Consider the following 16,580-nt stretch of genomic DNA (forward strand, 5'->3'; position numbering starts at 1 on the left):
GACACTAGCTCTGTCTTGTCCTGTTTCTGTCATTGTGTGTGTCTCTGTTTGCGCCGTGCAGAGCGTGCGCGATCCCGCTTAATGTGGCCGCGTGGGCTCTGCGTGCTTCGGACGCACGCGCTCTTGTACTCGGGTTTGTGTTTTATTCTGTCGGCGTCACGCTGTTTCATTCTTAGCGTCTTCGTCTAGTTGGTTTCAGTTTTGGTTGACGCTGAGATGAAACATGCGCGTTGCATATGTGTGAGCGCACGGTAAGGTGTTTATCTATCTTGTACTCGTGTCTTGCGTCTATTTGTGTGGTCCAAGCACATGGCTATGTGTTTACATTGTGGCCGCATGCTTCAGTCTTGTCCTGTTATTGCGAACGCGTGGTTAATTAGTTCTCTCATTGGCTACGTGTTCTTGTCCTGTTTTATGTGAGCACATGGCTTGTGTTGTCTCCCGTCTATTGTCTAGTCCCACCCTCCTTTTTAACCTTTTATTAGTATATTAGTTTCACATGTTTAACACCTGTTTGTTCACCTGTGTATTAATTTAATTCTACTTTATATTCCCCTCATGTCTGTTGTCCTGTGCCAGTTCGTCGTCGTTTATACCCCTGTCCTGTCGGGTTTCCAGCTCTGATCCCTCCCAGCCTGCCCAGTCCAGTTTGTGTGTGTATTTATTTGTTTTGTTAATGTTTTCCCCCTTGGGGTAGTTTATTTTGCTGTTTAGTTTTATTTTTACTATTAATAAATACCCATTTCTTGCATTTGAGTCCTCGCTCCTTTTTCCCCAACCCAAGCCATGACACAAGGCAGCACTGTCCTGACTGGGCCCTGTCTACTGTCCCAAACTTCTCACACGTGGCCCCGGGCCATCGGGCAGTCCTTATTGTTGAACCCTGATAAGCACTTAATCCTCTTGAAATTAGTTTTTAAATAAACCACACTTTGAACACCCCTTCAAGTAAAGTGTTACCTTAATATTTTATTTTGTTGTTCTTGTTTTACAACGTTTTGAACTACTAACATCTACACAACTTAATACACAAGCAAACTTAAGGTTATTGCGCACTGAATCCAAAATTTCTTAATTGAAAAGGTCTATTACTTATGTCTATTACAATGTCTTACTATTGGAATCGTAGATTTTTTTTTTACTCTTATGGATATTCAAAGTTTCATTTTTTATATATAGAGATGATGTAGACAGCATATAAATGACAGCTCATCTAAACTGTTTAAATGTCTCCAACTTGGTTTCACTGATCACACAGCGTCTGGATGTGTTTTGATATTCCATCTTTCACTTCTTTCGTTTAGCGCTGGCCCCCTTCTCGTGCGGATCTCATATGCTCTAATGAGTGTGTCAGGCTGCTCGCGAGTGTGTGTGAAGCGTTTTGTCATCACCCCGCGCGTATGAAATGTGTCCGCGCTGATCTTCCTGTCCGTTTGCAGTCTCTACATCACCAGAAAAGAAAAGCAGGAGTTGCTACCAGATGGTTAAACAAACACATCACCCAACTGCACATAACTCAGGCCCAGTTAGTGCGCGCTGTCAAGGGTCCGAGGGGGGAATCGGCGGAACGTTCTCCTCCTCTTTCCCTCTCTCTATCGTTTCTTCCCATTACACACTTCGAGGGAATGAAAACAGGATGGGAAAGATGGAGTGGGATCCATCGCTGTGTGTATTTAATTGTAATCAGCGAGCGCATTTGTCCATGTTGGCGGTGTGTGGAGCGAGGAGTCCGTCTGGGACGTGTGGAGATAAAGGGCTTGATGGGGAAAGTGGAGTGTGTGTTGAGAGATGGAGGACTGGGCTCTTGGTTAAGCGTGTGTTGGGGAGTCATTGAAGACCCGCGGGGCAGAGGTTAAGAGTTTGGAGGTCAGGAGATCACTGCGTTTTCTACTCTCCCTTTGCCTCATCTCGCTCTAAAAGCTCTCAGCGGCGTCCTTATGAGAGTCATTTGTTACTCCCGGTTCATCTGAGCTCACACTGTTTATAATGAAATACACATATTAATAACAGTGTTGGGAAAGCTACTTTAAAACTGTGGGGTTCTTTACAAGATATTACTCTTTATTTCATGTTTTCATACATTAAAAAAGTTAGGCTACATAAAACTATTGTAATTTGTTATACACAAGGGTTAACTATTAAATATCGGCCAAAAATGGAATATTTAAATATTGGTTGTATTTCCCAACAGGGGAATCCACTAATATAAAGAAGACTTCGCAATCAAAAAATGTCACTATAATCGAAGGAAATGGTGCAAAAACAGCCACCAAAATAACCAAAAGGTAGTCAATTTAAACAACACACAGGGGGTTAATTATTAAATATTGGGTGATATTGGAATATTGGCTGTATTTCTTAACCGGAAAAACTACAAACAATCACGAATGCATGATTATATGATGGCATAGCTTTGCGATCAACAAATGTCATTATAATGGTGGTCAATGGGGCAAAAACAGCCACCAACATCATGAAACGGTAGTCATTTTGAACAATACGCAAGTGTAAATTAATGAATATTGGCCAATATCGGAATATTGGTTGTATTTCCCAATAGGCAAAACCACCAACAATCAGGAATGCATGATTGTATGGTGTCATGGGTTTGCTATCAAAAAATGACAATATAATTGAAGTCAATGGGGCAAAAACAGCCACCAACATAACGAATAGGTTTTAATTTGAGCAATACACAAGGGGCTTATTATTGAAATCTGGCCAATACAGGAATATCGGTTGTATTTCCCAACAAGGAAAACCACAAACAATCAAGAACGCATAATTATATGATGCCATAGATTTGCAATCAAAAAATGTTGTTAATATGGAAGTCAGTGGGGCAAACACAGCCACCAACACAATGAAATGGTATTCAATTTGAGCAATAAAGAAGGATTAATTATTGAATATTGGCCAATATCGGAATATCAGTTGTACTACCCAACAGGGAAAATCACCAGCAATCAAGAATGCATGATTTTTTGACGTTATGGCTTTGCATTAAAAAAATGCCAACCCAAGCTCATTCTGGAAACGTAGCCCTGCGGACGTTTCTGGAGACCTCGATTTACGTGGCCGGAGGTACGTAAAGGCCGTGTTTGTTTGTTTTCGACGGCTCGCCTCCAAGTGGAGGGCTTTCCCGATGCAATCAGTTTGTCCGCTTAGCTCACAGCGTTGCGTCGGCGGAGCGGAGGCCCCGGAGGAGGAGCCAGAGCCAGCCGCGGTGGACGACGACCGGGATCGAGTCCGGGGAACAGCAGGTTCCGGAAATCAGGTAAGATGAAAAACGGAATCCGAAAAATAAGGGCGAGAACGTGGCGGGATCCGAAATCGAAGACGAGGGCTTTTGCTTTTCTTTTTTTTTTTCTGGACGGCTTTTGTGAACCGTCGCTCAGGTTAGGGGAAGGAGGAGGAGGAAGAGGAGGGCGGCCGAGTCGGCCGATCGAGCGGTTTTTCGCGTGAGAATGGCGCGGACGCGAACGCCGCGCGCTCCTGAGAGGTGCCCGAGACGCGAAAAAGCGCGCATAGCGGCCTCTCGCGAATCCGCGAAAACAAAAAAACGCTCAAATATGTACCTCCCGGGACGTAAATCGCGGTCCGCAGAAACGTCCGCAGGGCTACGTTTCCACAATGAGCCCGGGTTAAAAAATGCTGTTATGATAGATGTCAATGGGGGTAAAAACAACCACCAACATAACAAAAGTGCATTCAGTTTGAGCAATAAACAAGAGTTAATTATTGAATATCGTCCAATAGTGGAATATTGGTTGTATTTCCCAACAGAAACAACCACAAACAACAAGAATGCATGATTATATGATGCCATGGCTTTCCAATAAAAAAATCATTAAAATGAAAGTCAATGGGGCAAAAACAGAACAACTAAACCAAAAAGTAGTCAATTTGAACAATGCACAAGGGTTAATTATTGAACATTGGCCGATATTGGAAAATCAGTAATTCCCAACAGGGAAAACAACAAACAAGATGTATGATTGTATCTGTCATGGGTTTGCTATCAAAGAAATCTCATTACAATTGAAGTCAATGGGTCAAAAACAGCCACCAACATAACAAAAGGGTAGTCCAATTGAGCAATACACAAGGAGCTTATTATTGAATACTGGCCAATATCGGAATATCGGTTGTATTTCCCAACAGGGAAAACCACCAACAATCAAGAATGCATTATTATATTACGTTATGGCTTTGCAATGAAAAAAATCTGTTATAATGGAAGTAAATGGGGTAAAAACATCCACGAACATAATGAAAAGGTAGTCAATTTGAACAAAATGCAAGGGTTCATTATTAACTATTGGCCAATATCGGAATATCAGTTGTATTTCCCAACAGGGAAAACCACTATCAATCAAGAATGCATGATTATATGATGTCATGGCTTTGCAATCAAAAAATTTCATTATAATGACGGTCAATGGGGTAAAAACAGCCACCAACATAAGGAAAAGGTAGTCAATTTAAACAATACACAAGGGTTGATTACTTAACATTGGCCAATATCAAATTATCGGATGTATTTCCCAACAGGGAAAACCACCAACAATCAAGAATACATGATTATATGATGTCATGGCTTTGCAATAAAAAAACATTGTTATAGTGGAAGTCAATGGGGCAAAATCAGCAACCAACACAATGAAAGGGTGATCAATTAACAATTGTTATGTAACTGGCATGTCATGTGATCAATTAGGCATGTAAACCTATTGTACTTGAGCTTTAAAATCCCATAACATGGGCAATTCACTGGCACTTGTTGCATCACAAGCAAATGCTGAAGATATTGTGAAGACCATGCGTTTACAGTAATGTTGAAGAATGTCAGAAATGCGTTGTGTTACCTACTCATGCCTTTTCTCTTTTAACAGGCTTGCTGAAGTGGACGAGTGATAATGATTATGGCATGCATGTCTCCACACCTCAACGCAGGCAGCTGGGAGGACGCCAACGCTAGCCATGCTCGTTACACTGGGCTTCTCGGTATGTGTAAAAGACGGCTGAAGTTCAAACGCAGCCCAGCGCTGTCACTCCTACAGGTGCTGAAATGTGATTGGCAGAGGAGGATCCGGGGGGAGGGAGCAGAGGTAAACCAGATGTGTGTCAGAGAGAAATGCAGAAGCGGTTTCTCCTGTTGTCTTTGGTTTGGAAGATATTACGCTCGTTCAGCAGATGAGTGAAGGGCTTTTCGTTTTTGAGAGCGCTGCAGTGTGATAAGAGCAATCCATGACGGACAAAGCACAGGCAGCATTTAAGGGGAAAAAGCATATGCTTATGGTTTTATTTAATATCTACATTATGAACTTCAGGGATTCAATATGGCACAACTATCGTGGCTGTTCTCTGTCAGTGACTGTGATTGAGCTTCACTTTTAGAATCAAATAATAATCTGAATTTTTGTTTTGTTTTTCAGTGCCGTAATTTAAGATTAACGATATATTTATTTATTTATTTATTTATATACTTACTCACTTCATTTGGCTTAGTCCCTTATTTATGCCCTTCCAGACACGTTTAATTTAATTTATTTTATAATTATTCATTCATCTGTGCATTTTTTTTGTCTTTAAGTGACTGAATTTATTATTATTATTTATTTTTTATTTATTTATCTATCTGAGCCTAATATGTTTATTTTGCATGAATTATTTTATTTTATGTTTATGTTATTATGTTATGTTATATTATGTTATATTTATTTATTTATTTATTTATTTATTTATTTTATTCACTTCCTTTAGCTTAGTTGTTGATTTATGCCCATCCAGCACCATATTTATTTATTTATTTATGTATTTATTTGTTTGTTTGTTGGTTTGTTTTATTTATTTATTTATTTGTTTATTTTATTAACTTCCTTTGGCTTAGTCCCTGATTTATGCCCTTCCAGCCACATATTAATTAATTAATTATATTAATTATACAAATAAATAAACTATTTATTTATTTATCTATGTATTTATTTTTTTGTTTTATTTATTTATTTATTTATTCATTCTTTTTTTTATTCACTTCCTTTGGCTTAGTTGCTGATTTATGCCCATCCAGCAACATATTTTATTTATTTATTTATTTATTTATTTATTTATTTATTTATTATTTTTTCATTTATTTATCTATGTATTTATTTGTTTGTTTGCTTTATTTATTTATTTACTTATTTATTTGTTTATTTTATTAATTCCCTTTGGCTTAGTCCCTGATTTATGCCCTTCCAGCCACATATTTATTTTTTATATATATATTTGTTTATTTATTTATTTATTTTCATGAGTGAAGAAATTCATGTGGTGCCGTCAACCATTCAACATTGCACTGTGATTTTCTGTGGCTCATTAAATTAAATTTACAACTCAGAGATTGGTTCAGAAAGATTGGTTCTCTGGACCCTTATGCGAAGATAGCAGCTATTTGGAATGCTAACAGATAACATGTATAAACTTTATCCATTCAAAAACCACCATCATTGCCTGCTAACTGTCAGTCTCCATTGGTTGTGTTTCAATGCAGATTATCAGTGAACGAACAGCTCAGAAAAGATGCCGTTGTGACGCCAGACACAAACTGACAGAGTTACAGTGATAAAGCAGGAACTCTCGCTCATGAAGAATGAACTAAAACAGGTGAAAAGGAGTAAAACATCAATCTGTTTACACCACAGCACTGACTCAGCACATATTATTTTCAAAAATCTCTGAAAATGTCAATCACTCATGCCAAACACAGAACTAAGCCTTCGCTATGCATATCTAAATTATTTCAATCTGACAAAAAGGGAGTTTTGCTTCTGATGAACACAAAATTTAAACATTGAGTCAAAGCTGATGTTCCTTGTACTTCACTTGGAATTTCTCTGACAGATTTTTTTTAATATGTGTTGCTAAATCTGAGTAGATATTTACATTTATTTCAACTTGTTTTTTTTTTTGCCTTTTTTTTTATTCCTTTTGAATTTGTATAACTCGCTTCCTCAAGATCTAAGGGGTAGTGATAGTCTTCACACATTTAAATCCCGTCTAAAGACCCATTTTTTTAAGCAGGCTTTTTTTAACAATTTTTTATTATGGTTTTTATTATGTTCTTTTTTATTCGCTATTGTGTTTTAGCCATTTTGGTCAATGATTGTTTTAGTAATATTTGATTTGTTTTAGCATGGCTGTTGATGCTTATTGGAAGGCGATCTTGGGTGTCTTGAAAGGCACCATTTACAAATAAAATGAATTACTATTATTAATTAAATGATTAAGTTGATCTGTTCGATTTGTGTTGGAACAGTATGAAGAAGTTAGGTGGCACCCAGCATTTCTTACAGTGTGGAAAATTCCACCAATCAGAGAGTTGCACATCTATATATACATCATGTATATGCATTCATTCATTTTCTTTTCAGCTTAATCTTTTTATTAATCTGGGGTCGCCACAGCGGAATGAATGTTTTATGCAGCGGATGTCCTATCGGCCACAACCCATCACTGGGAAACATCCATACACACTCATTCACACACATACACTATATATGTATATATATATAGTCAGGATAATTAGCCCCTTTTGGATTTTTTTTTACACTTTTTCAGTATTTCCTAAATTATGTTTAACAGAGCAAAGAAATTTTCACAGTATGTCTGATAATATTTTTTCTTCTGGAGAAAGTCTTATTTGTTTTATTTCAGCAAGAATAAAAGCAGATTTTAATTTTTTAAAAGCCATTTTAAGGTCAAAATTATTAGCCCCTTTGAGTTATATATATATATTTTCAATAGTCTACAGAGCAAACCATCGTTATACGATAACTTATATATATATATATATGGCTAAATTGCAGCCTGGCTTTCCAAATTTTAGAGCAATTTTCAAAACACTTTTACAACTCACACTCTCTCTATCTCTCTATATGTGGTCTTCTTTTGATCAAGAAAGAAGTATGTAATTTATCTCATGCTAAAAAGCTTGTTTTTGTTGTCAGTGAGTGAAGAATTATCTGACAGTGATTTTATCTCTCGCTGTCATGAAGTTAAAAGCTTATTTTTGTTGGACTACAAGTTTGCGTTCAGTTTGGCTCCAGGCTGTTTAGCTCATTCACTCACTTGTTCGCAATCTATGTGTGTGTGTGAATGTGAATAAGACTTCACATATTTTCATTGCAGACAATTTTATGAAAATATCCAACACTATCTCACTTGTAACTTTTCGATTTAGTGGCTAATTCGCATGAATCTGTATGATCTCATTTGTATTTTTTAGTACAATTTGCTCATCCCCAAAAATGGAGGTGAAGTTTAGTGCTGTGGTTGGGCATCATTCTTTCTTAAATATATTAAGAATATTATATTATGAATTATAAAATATATTATATTATAAAATATTATATTATATAAATATTATTTGTATGAATAAGCCACTACACTGAAAAAACGTAGAATAGTTACAGTACGTGCTCTTGCCTTCTTCTGAAGTATTATTTACAATTGTTAATCAACACAATTCTTTGTTTTGTTTTTTTTTTTGCAACTTACTTGATTTCAGTTCAGTCCACTTCAGTTAGTTAAAATTAATAAGCTAACTTAATTCGTTCATGGTTGCCCCAACACAAATCGACTGTGTGGAACCCAGACTTTTTTACCGTGTATGATAGCAGTTCTCTTTTCCATTTTGCAAGTAGTGTTCCCCTTTTTATGTGTGACATTAATGATCAATCTGCAGGTTATTTAGTGCAATAATACACTCTTAAGTTTGCAATCTCTTGAGTTTTTCAGTTTAAAAGTAAATCAGGATTAAATGGCGAGAGTTCCAGTGGGGACGAATGTTTTCAGTGTTTTGGTTCAGATGTTTTATGAAATGAATGCATATTCCCTATAATAATAATAACAAATATTCAAAAATGATAGAAAATGGGAACATTTTGCATTGTTGGATTGTTTTTAAAATATTTGATGGAGCTGAAATTTAAAATGAAAATGCCGTTTAATATTTTTTGCAAAAATAAAGGACAAAATAAGTTTGCAGTTAACATTAACAAGCTCATAGTCTGATATATTTGGTCACACTTTATTTTGATGGTTGGTTTGTTGAATTTAAATGCATCTACATGCCAACTACTCCTCAGTAGATTAAGTAGACTGTTAGGTTGGGGTTGCCATGTACTTGCAAAGTTTCTTATAGTCAGTTAAAAGTCTGTTTAGCAGCAGTATCAACAGATATCAAGCAGACAGTCTACTTATAATCAAATGGACCATCAAAATTAAGTGTTACCATATATTTAAAACAAACTAAATTAAGCCAGTACATATAGCAAATATTGTATTGTATATACCCTACTGACAGGGTAAAGAGTAACAATGTAAAACTTTTGTTTAAAGTAAAGTTATATTGGAGGCTTGATACAAAATAACACCTGATTTTGATAGACCACTCTGGTAAATTAGTATCCAGCAAGCATTTGTTTTTTTCAAAAGATGTCTAATAGATGTCTTATAGTGTCACGAATGGGGGAGAATCACAGAAAACGCAAAAATCCATGTACAGCAATTTATTAACAAAAAGACAAAGGTATCCAAAAAGACAGATTTCCAAGAGTCAAAGGTTTTCAAATCTTGCACAGAACTATAAGCAAAATACAAAAACTAGATGACCAGAGGAAGGAACTGGCAGAAATCCAAAAACGGGTAAATACAAGGACAGGGTAGGAGTGCTAACAAAAACAAACACAAACAGGAATCCAAGAATAATCATAATACAAAAAAAAAAACTAGATAACCAAACAAACATACCAAACGTGAGGAACTAACAAAATCCTAAGGAAACTAAAACAGAGAACAAGAGAGTTTATAAAGACACGACTAAATTAACAAACACGAAAGAGCTGTAACATAACACAATCAGTAATACAAAGGATTATGGGAAATGAAGTGAAACTACAAACAAGTGCCCTCAAGTGTCCAAACTAGGGTACTGCAACAGGTGTGACATAGATAACATAGTTGTCTGAGCTAAAACAAGGCTAAATTTGATCTGTCAGTGAAAATCTAATAGACGTCCAAGGATAGGCCAAAACTAGACTATTCATTCTTTTTCTTTTTGGCATAATCCCTTTATTAATCTGGAGTCGCCACCACAGAATGAACCGCTAATTTATCCAGCATATGTTTTACAAAGTGGATGACCTTTCAGCCACAACCCATCATTGGAAATTATCCATACACATTCATTCACACTCATAAACTACGCACAATTGACCTTATTCTTAAATGCGGAAGTGCGCCTGTTTTCGCGATTGTCTTAGAACTTCCGATTCAGTCGCCTATGGGAGAAATGACTAGGAATAATAAACGGCAGAAAATGGCCAAACTACTTGCTCAACAAACAAATGTTTGCATGACTACACAGACCAAGTAGCATATTATAATAAGAAAATATTAAATTGCAACATCAAGCAGCGTAACGAGCAGTTGTTAACGTCAAAAAATGAATGGAAGTGAATGTGACCGGAAGTCGCGAGACAAAAAGATTCAAATGGCAGCGCCCGCTCGACAGCTGAGAATAAGGTGAATTAGCTTACCCAATTCACCTGTTATACTGGAGTTGTTTCACCTTGATACAGAATAACACCTGGTTTTGATAGACCACTCTTGTCAATGAGTACTCAGCAAGCATTTTTTTTTTTTTTCAAAAGATGTCTAATAGATATCTAATAGACGTCTAAACATAGTTGTCTTAGCTAAAACAAGGCTAAATTTGGTCTGTCCGTGAAAATAGTAGACGTCTAAGAATAGGCCAAAACTAGACTATTCATTCATTGATTTTATTTTCGGCATAATCCCTTTATTAATCTATGGTCGCCACTACAGAATGAACCGCCAACTTATCCAGCATATGTTTTTATCAGCGGATGCCCTTCCTATCGCAACCCATCAATGAAAATGATCTATACACACTCATTCACACTCATTCACTACAGACAATTAGCTTACCCAATTCACCTGTTATACTGGAGTTGTTTCACCTTGATACAGAACAACACCTGATTTTGATAGGCCACTCTTGTGAATTAGTACCCAGCAAGCATTTGTTTTTTCAAAAGATGTCTAACAGATGTCTAATAGACGTCTAAACATAGTTGTCTTAGCTAAAACAAGGCTAAATTTGGTCTGTCCGTGAAAATAGTAGACGTCTAAGAATAAGCCAAAACTAGACTATTCATTCATTGATTTTATTTTCGGCATAATCCCTTTATTAATCTATGGCCGCCACTACAGAATGAACCGCCAACTTATCCAGCATATGTTTTTATCAGCGGATGCCCTTCCAGCTGCAACCCATCAATGAAAATGATCTATACACACTCATTCACACTCATTCACTACAGACAATTAGCTTACCCAATTCACCTGTTATACTGGAGTTGTTTCACCTTGATACAGAATAACACCTGATTTTGATAGACCACTCTTGTGAATTAGTACCCAGCAAGCATTTTTTTTTTCAAAAGATGTCTAACAGATGTCTAGTTGACGTCTAAACATAGTTGTCTTAGCTAAAACAAGGCTAAATTTGGTCTTTCCGTGAAAATAATAGACGTCTAAGAATAGGCCAAAACTAGACTATTCATTCATTGATTTTATTTTCGGCGTAATCCCTTTATTAATCTATTGTCGCCACTACAGAATGATCCGCCAACTTATCCAGCATATGTTTTTATCAGCGGATGCTCTTCCAGCTGCAACCCATCATTGGAAAACATCCATACACACTCATTCACACTCATACACTACAGACAATTAGCTTACCCAATTCACCTGTTACACTGGAGTTGTTCCACCTTGATACAATATAGCACCTGATTTTGATAGGCCACTCTTGTGAATTAGTACCCAGCAAGCATTTTTTTTTTCAAAAGATGTCTAACAGATGTCTAATAGACGTCTAAACATAGTTGTCTTAGCTAAAACAAGGCTAAATTTGGTCTTTCCGTGAAAATAATAGACGTCCAAGAAAAGGCCAAAACTAGACTATTCATTCATTGATTTTATTTTCGGTGTAATCCCTTTATTTATCTGTGGTCACCACTACAGAATGAACCGCCATCTTATCCAGCATATGTTTTTATCAGCGGATGCCCTTCCAGCTGGAACCCATCATTGGAAAACATCCATACACACTCATTCACACTCATTCACTACAGACAATTAGCTTACCCAATTCACCTGTTACACTGGAGTTGTTCCACCTTGATACAATATAGCACCTGATTTTGATAGACCACTCTTGTGAATTAGTACTCAGCAAGCATTTTTTTTTCAAAAGATGTCTAATAGATATCTAATAGACGTCTAAACATAGTTGTCTTAGCTAAAACAAGGCTAAATTTGGTCTGTCTGTGAAAATAATAGACGTCTAAGAATAAGCCAAAACTAGACTATTCATTCATTGATTTTATTTTCGGCGTAATCCCTATATTAATCGGTGGTCGCCTCTACAGAATGAACCGCCAACTTATCCAACATATGTTTTTAGCAGCGGATGCCCTTCCTGCCGCAACCCATCAATGAAAATTATCCATACACACTCATTCACACTCATACACTACAGAAAACTAGCTTACCCAATTCACCTGTTATACTGGAGTTGTTTCACCTTGATACAGAACAACACCTGATTTTGATAGGCCACTCTTGTGAATTAGTCCCCAGCAAGCATTTGTTTTTTCAAAAGATGTCTAATAGATATCTAATAGACGTCTAAACATAGTTGTCTTAGCTAAAACAAGGCTAAATTTGGTCTGTCTGTGAAAATAATAGACGTCTAAGAATAAGCCAAAACTAGACTATTCATTCATTGATTTTATTTTCGGCGTAATCCCTTTATTAATCTATGGTCGCCACTACAGAATGAACCGCCAACTTATCCAGCATATGTTTTTATCAGCGGATGCTCTTCCAGCCGCAACCCCTCATTGGAAAACATCCATACACACTCATTCACACTCATACACTACAGACAATTAGCTTACTCAATTCACCTGTTACACTGGAGTTGTTCCACCTTGATACAATATAGCACCTGATTTTGATAGGCCACTCTTGTGAGTTAATAACCACAGAAAAAAACATATATTTCTGCTAAAAACATCTTTTAAAACTAGGTTTTTATGAAAAAGGCTACTTTTAAGCGCCCTCACTCCTAAGTTAACTTAATTATTTCTATCTCACAAATGCAATCCATTGTGTGGAACCCAGCAATTATTACAGAGTATGTGTGTGCATTTGTTTCAGGCAAAAGCTGTACTCATCCCGTCTCTCTCTCTCTCTTTCTCTCCGTCTTTCAGCAGGTCCAGAGACTGACAGTGAGACAGTAAGCGGAGATGAGGTGGTGAGAGCGAGTCGTGTGGGGAATTGAGTCGCATTGATCTGTCCTCTCCTCTGTCCCCGAGCCCATAAAAACCATTAACCTTTCTGCCACAGACACGCTAAAGCTACAGCCCAGTATCTAACGGAGGTTAATTAAAACTAAATGCAGGGAAGGGGGTTCGAGAGGTGGCCGATCTCAGGGGAGAGTCACCCAGACTTCTAAATGAGCTCCGCTGCACACACTTCACTTTGACACACACACAATGTCGCCATTGTCCCCATGTTATATGACATGGACGCTAATATTCCTCAGGGTCTTTTCCCAAAGATTAATATAGTCCTTGGCTGTTGCCTGGTAAATTATGACCCCCGTATCGCAGTGAAGGACTTGTTATTGAGTTATTAATAGCGTACTGGTGGGGATTCTAGCGGAGCACATAGATTGTGTCGTGTCAGAGCAGAGGTGAGTTTATTTATATAGTGCATTTTAAACACAATTGTAAATGTTTTACTTAATGGGTTTTGAAATTATCCGTAACAGATGTTTATTGAGGTTTAAGTTTTTTTTGTTGTTGTTGTTCTTCCAAAGCAATACCAAGATTGAAGAAGTGCTGAAATTGGATCTAAAAAAGATTAAAAGATTATTCATTCATTCATTCATTCATTTTCATCTGCTTTTCCAGGGCCGGGTCTTGGGGACAGCAGTCTCAAGAGAGAACCCCAGACTTCCTTCTCCCTATACACTTCCTTCAGCTCCTCAGCTCCTCAGTGGGATCCTGAGGCGTTCCTAGGCCAGCCCAGAGACATAGTCCCTCCAGCGTGTCCTGGGTCTTCCCTGAGTCCTCCTCCTGGTGGAACATGCTTAGAACACCTCCCTTGTAGGCGTCCAGGAGGCATCCGAAACAGATGCCTAGATCGGTACATTGACCCCATTACTGCTGCCACTGCACCAATCCGCCTGTTAATCTCACACTCCATCCTTCCCTCACTCGTGAACAAAACCCCGAGATACCTAAACAATTCCACCTGGAGTAAGGACTTTCCTCCAACCTGGAGATGGCAAAACACCTTTTTCTGTTGGAGCACCATGGCATCAGACTTGGAGGTGTTGATTTTTTAAAATATGGCCGGCAGCTAGCTCTCTGCAACTCTCACATGGTCGCCCACTGAAGCTAAGCAGGGCTGTGCCCGGTCAGTGCCTGGATGGGAGACCACATGGGAAAGCTAGGTTGCTGCCGGAAGTGGTGTTAGTGAGGCCAGCAGGGGGCGCCCAACCTGCGGTCTGTGTGGGTCCTAATGCCCCAGTATAGTGACGGGGACGCTATACTGCTCAGTGAGCGCCGTCTTTCGGATGAGACGTTAAACCGAGGTCCCGACTCTCTGTGGTCGTTAAAAATCCCAGGATGTCCTTCGAAAAGAGTAGGAGGTTTAACCCTGGCATCCAGGCCAAATCTGCCCACTGGCCTTTGTCCATCATGGCCTCCTAACCATCCCCATATTCCAATTGGCTTCATCGCTGTCTCCTCTCCACCAATCAGCTGGTGTGTGGTGTGCGGTCTGGCGCAAAATGGCTGCCGTCGCGTCATCCAGGTGGATGCTGCACACTGGTGGTGGATGAGGAGATTCCCCCATTGTGTGTAAAGCGCTTTGAGTGCCCAGAAAAGCGCTATATAAATGTAAGGAATTATTATTAATTATTATTAAAATAGAAAAAGTAAAAATAACCCTTCAAAATATGTTCCACACAGGGCCGGAGCAAGCTGAACTGCCGCTCTAGGCAGAGGACGATAACGCCACCCTCAACCCCAATGTGAAAACGAAAGTGACCGGTTATGAAAATGAAGTGAGGTGTCGCGGACCTCTATTCTGCCGCCATATGCGCTGATATAACTGAGGACGCGCGGGTGCAGAGGGAGGGAGGTGTCGCCGACGCTGCCCTCTTTATTCTGCCGCCCTATGCGCAGAAATAACTGAGGACGCACGGGTGTCGTGGACCTCTAATCCTACGGCTACGTGTGGATTTAACTGAGGACACGCGGGTGCTGATGGAGGTGTCGCTGACGCTGCCCTCTCTATTCTGTCGCCTATGCGCGAACATATCTGAGGACACGGGTGGTGAGGGAGATGTCGCGGACATAACAAAGGACACGGGTGGTTTAGGGGGTGTTGCGAACGCCGCCCTCTCTATACTACCGCCCTAGGCGGCCGCCTAGGTCGCCTCTATGGACGCGCCGGCCCTGTTTCCACAAAAACCATTCCAAGTAAACAGAAGTTGCACCAATAAACACACATCTACATTAGGCCATTCATACACTGTAAAAAATGCTGGCTTCCATACAATTCCTTCATGTTGTCCTAACAAAAAACGATTGAGTCAACTTAATAATTATTTACAAATTAAGTGGATTGAACAGTAAAAAATTCAATTGTCCAGCCAAAAAAAACTTAAGAATTTTGTTGTTTCAACTCATTTTAAGTAGTTTGATTACTTTTTTAAATTTATTATTAATAACTTAATATAATAACATAGATTTTTTTTGTGTAGGCAACCTACATCCATGCCCAAGATGAAGATGGCTATTTAATGTGAAATATGAAATAGATGTAAAATAATAAGATTACAAAATGTTGTAATAATTTTAGTGGTTTTCAATCATTCATTAGTTTGTTCATTTATTGATTTGATTTATTTTTTCATTTTAATTAAAATAAACTAGTATACATTTTTAAACCTTTGATCAACCAGAACAGCCTCAAAATTCTCAGCAAAATGGACAGCCATGCAGCACATTTTCAAAAATAAAGATTATTAGTTATAATAAAGTTATACGTCGTTGAGTTATCTTCCCTTTGCAGAATAACAGTTTTACAATCTTCCAAATAAAATGTTGTCATTTTGAATTCGAATGAAGATTTCTTTCAGATGGAGCAGGATTTTTAACCCTGATCAGTTTGCGCAAAGGGAACAGAAGTGAGCGATTTTGAGGACAAATATTTATCTAAATGTTCTGCTGAAATAAGACACCAGAGGAATGTTGGTTAGCGTATATTATCATAATCAAGAACTGATCTAAAAAAAAAAAAGTTGCAAGAAAATTTCTTTTAAAAAAATCTAAAAACTGAAACAAAAAACGATCACCTTTTATTATGATTCCACAATCTAAATTCAGATTTTTTTAAAACCCTGGTCTTTTATTGATTGATTTTTT

General features: G+C 38.0%; 1 long non-coding RNA gene across 3 annotated transcripts in view; it reads left to right on the forward strand.

Annotated features, from left to right (window-relative positions):
* LOC137487508 (uncharacterized) overlaps positions 1-14,022 on the forward strand; it is a 30,661-nt gene extending 16,639 nt beyond the window's left edge. For 2 of the 3 annotated variants that reach the window (XR_011006112.2, XR_012390161.1), the window contains 3 exons: positions 4,896-5,007; positions 6,536-6,648; positions 13,350-14,022. This is a non-coding gene — a long non-coding RNA (uncharacterized lncRNA). The remainder of the gene's footprint in view (positions 1-4,895; positions 5,008-6,535; positions 6,649-13,349) is intronic. The other variant, XR_012390162.1, reaches the window with a different exon arrangement.
* The last annotated feature ends 2,558 nt before the right edge of the window (positions 14,023-16,580 follow it).

This window comes from Danio rerio, chromosome 14 (genome assembly GCF_049306965.1).
Source record: "Danio rerio strain Tuebingen ecotype United States chromosome 14, GRCz12tu, whole genome shotgun sequence".
Classification (NCBI taxonomy): Eukaryota; Metazoa; Chordata; class Actinopteri; order Cypriniformes; family Danionidae; genus Danio; species Danio rerio.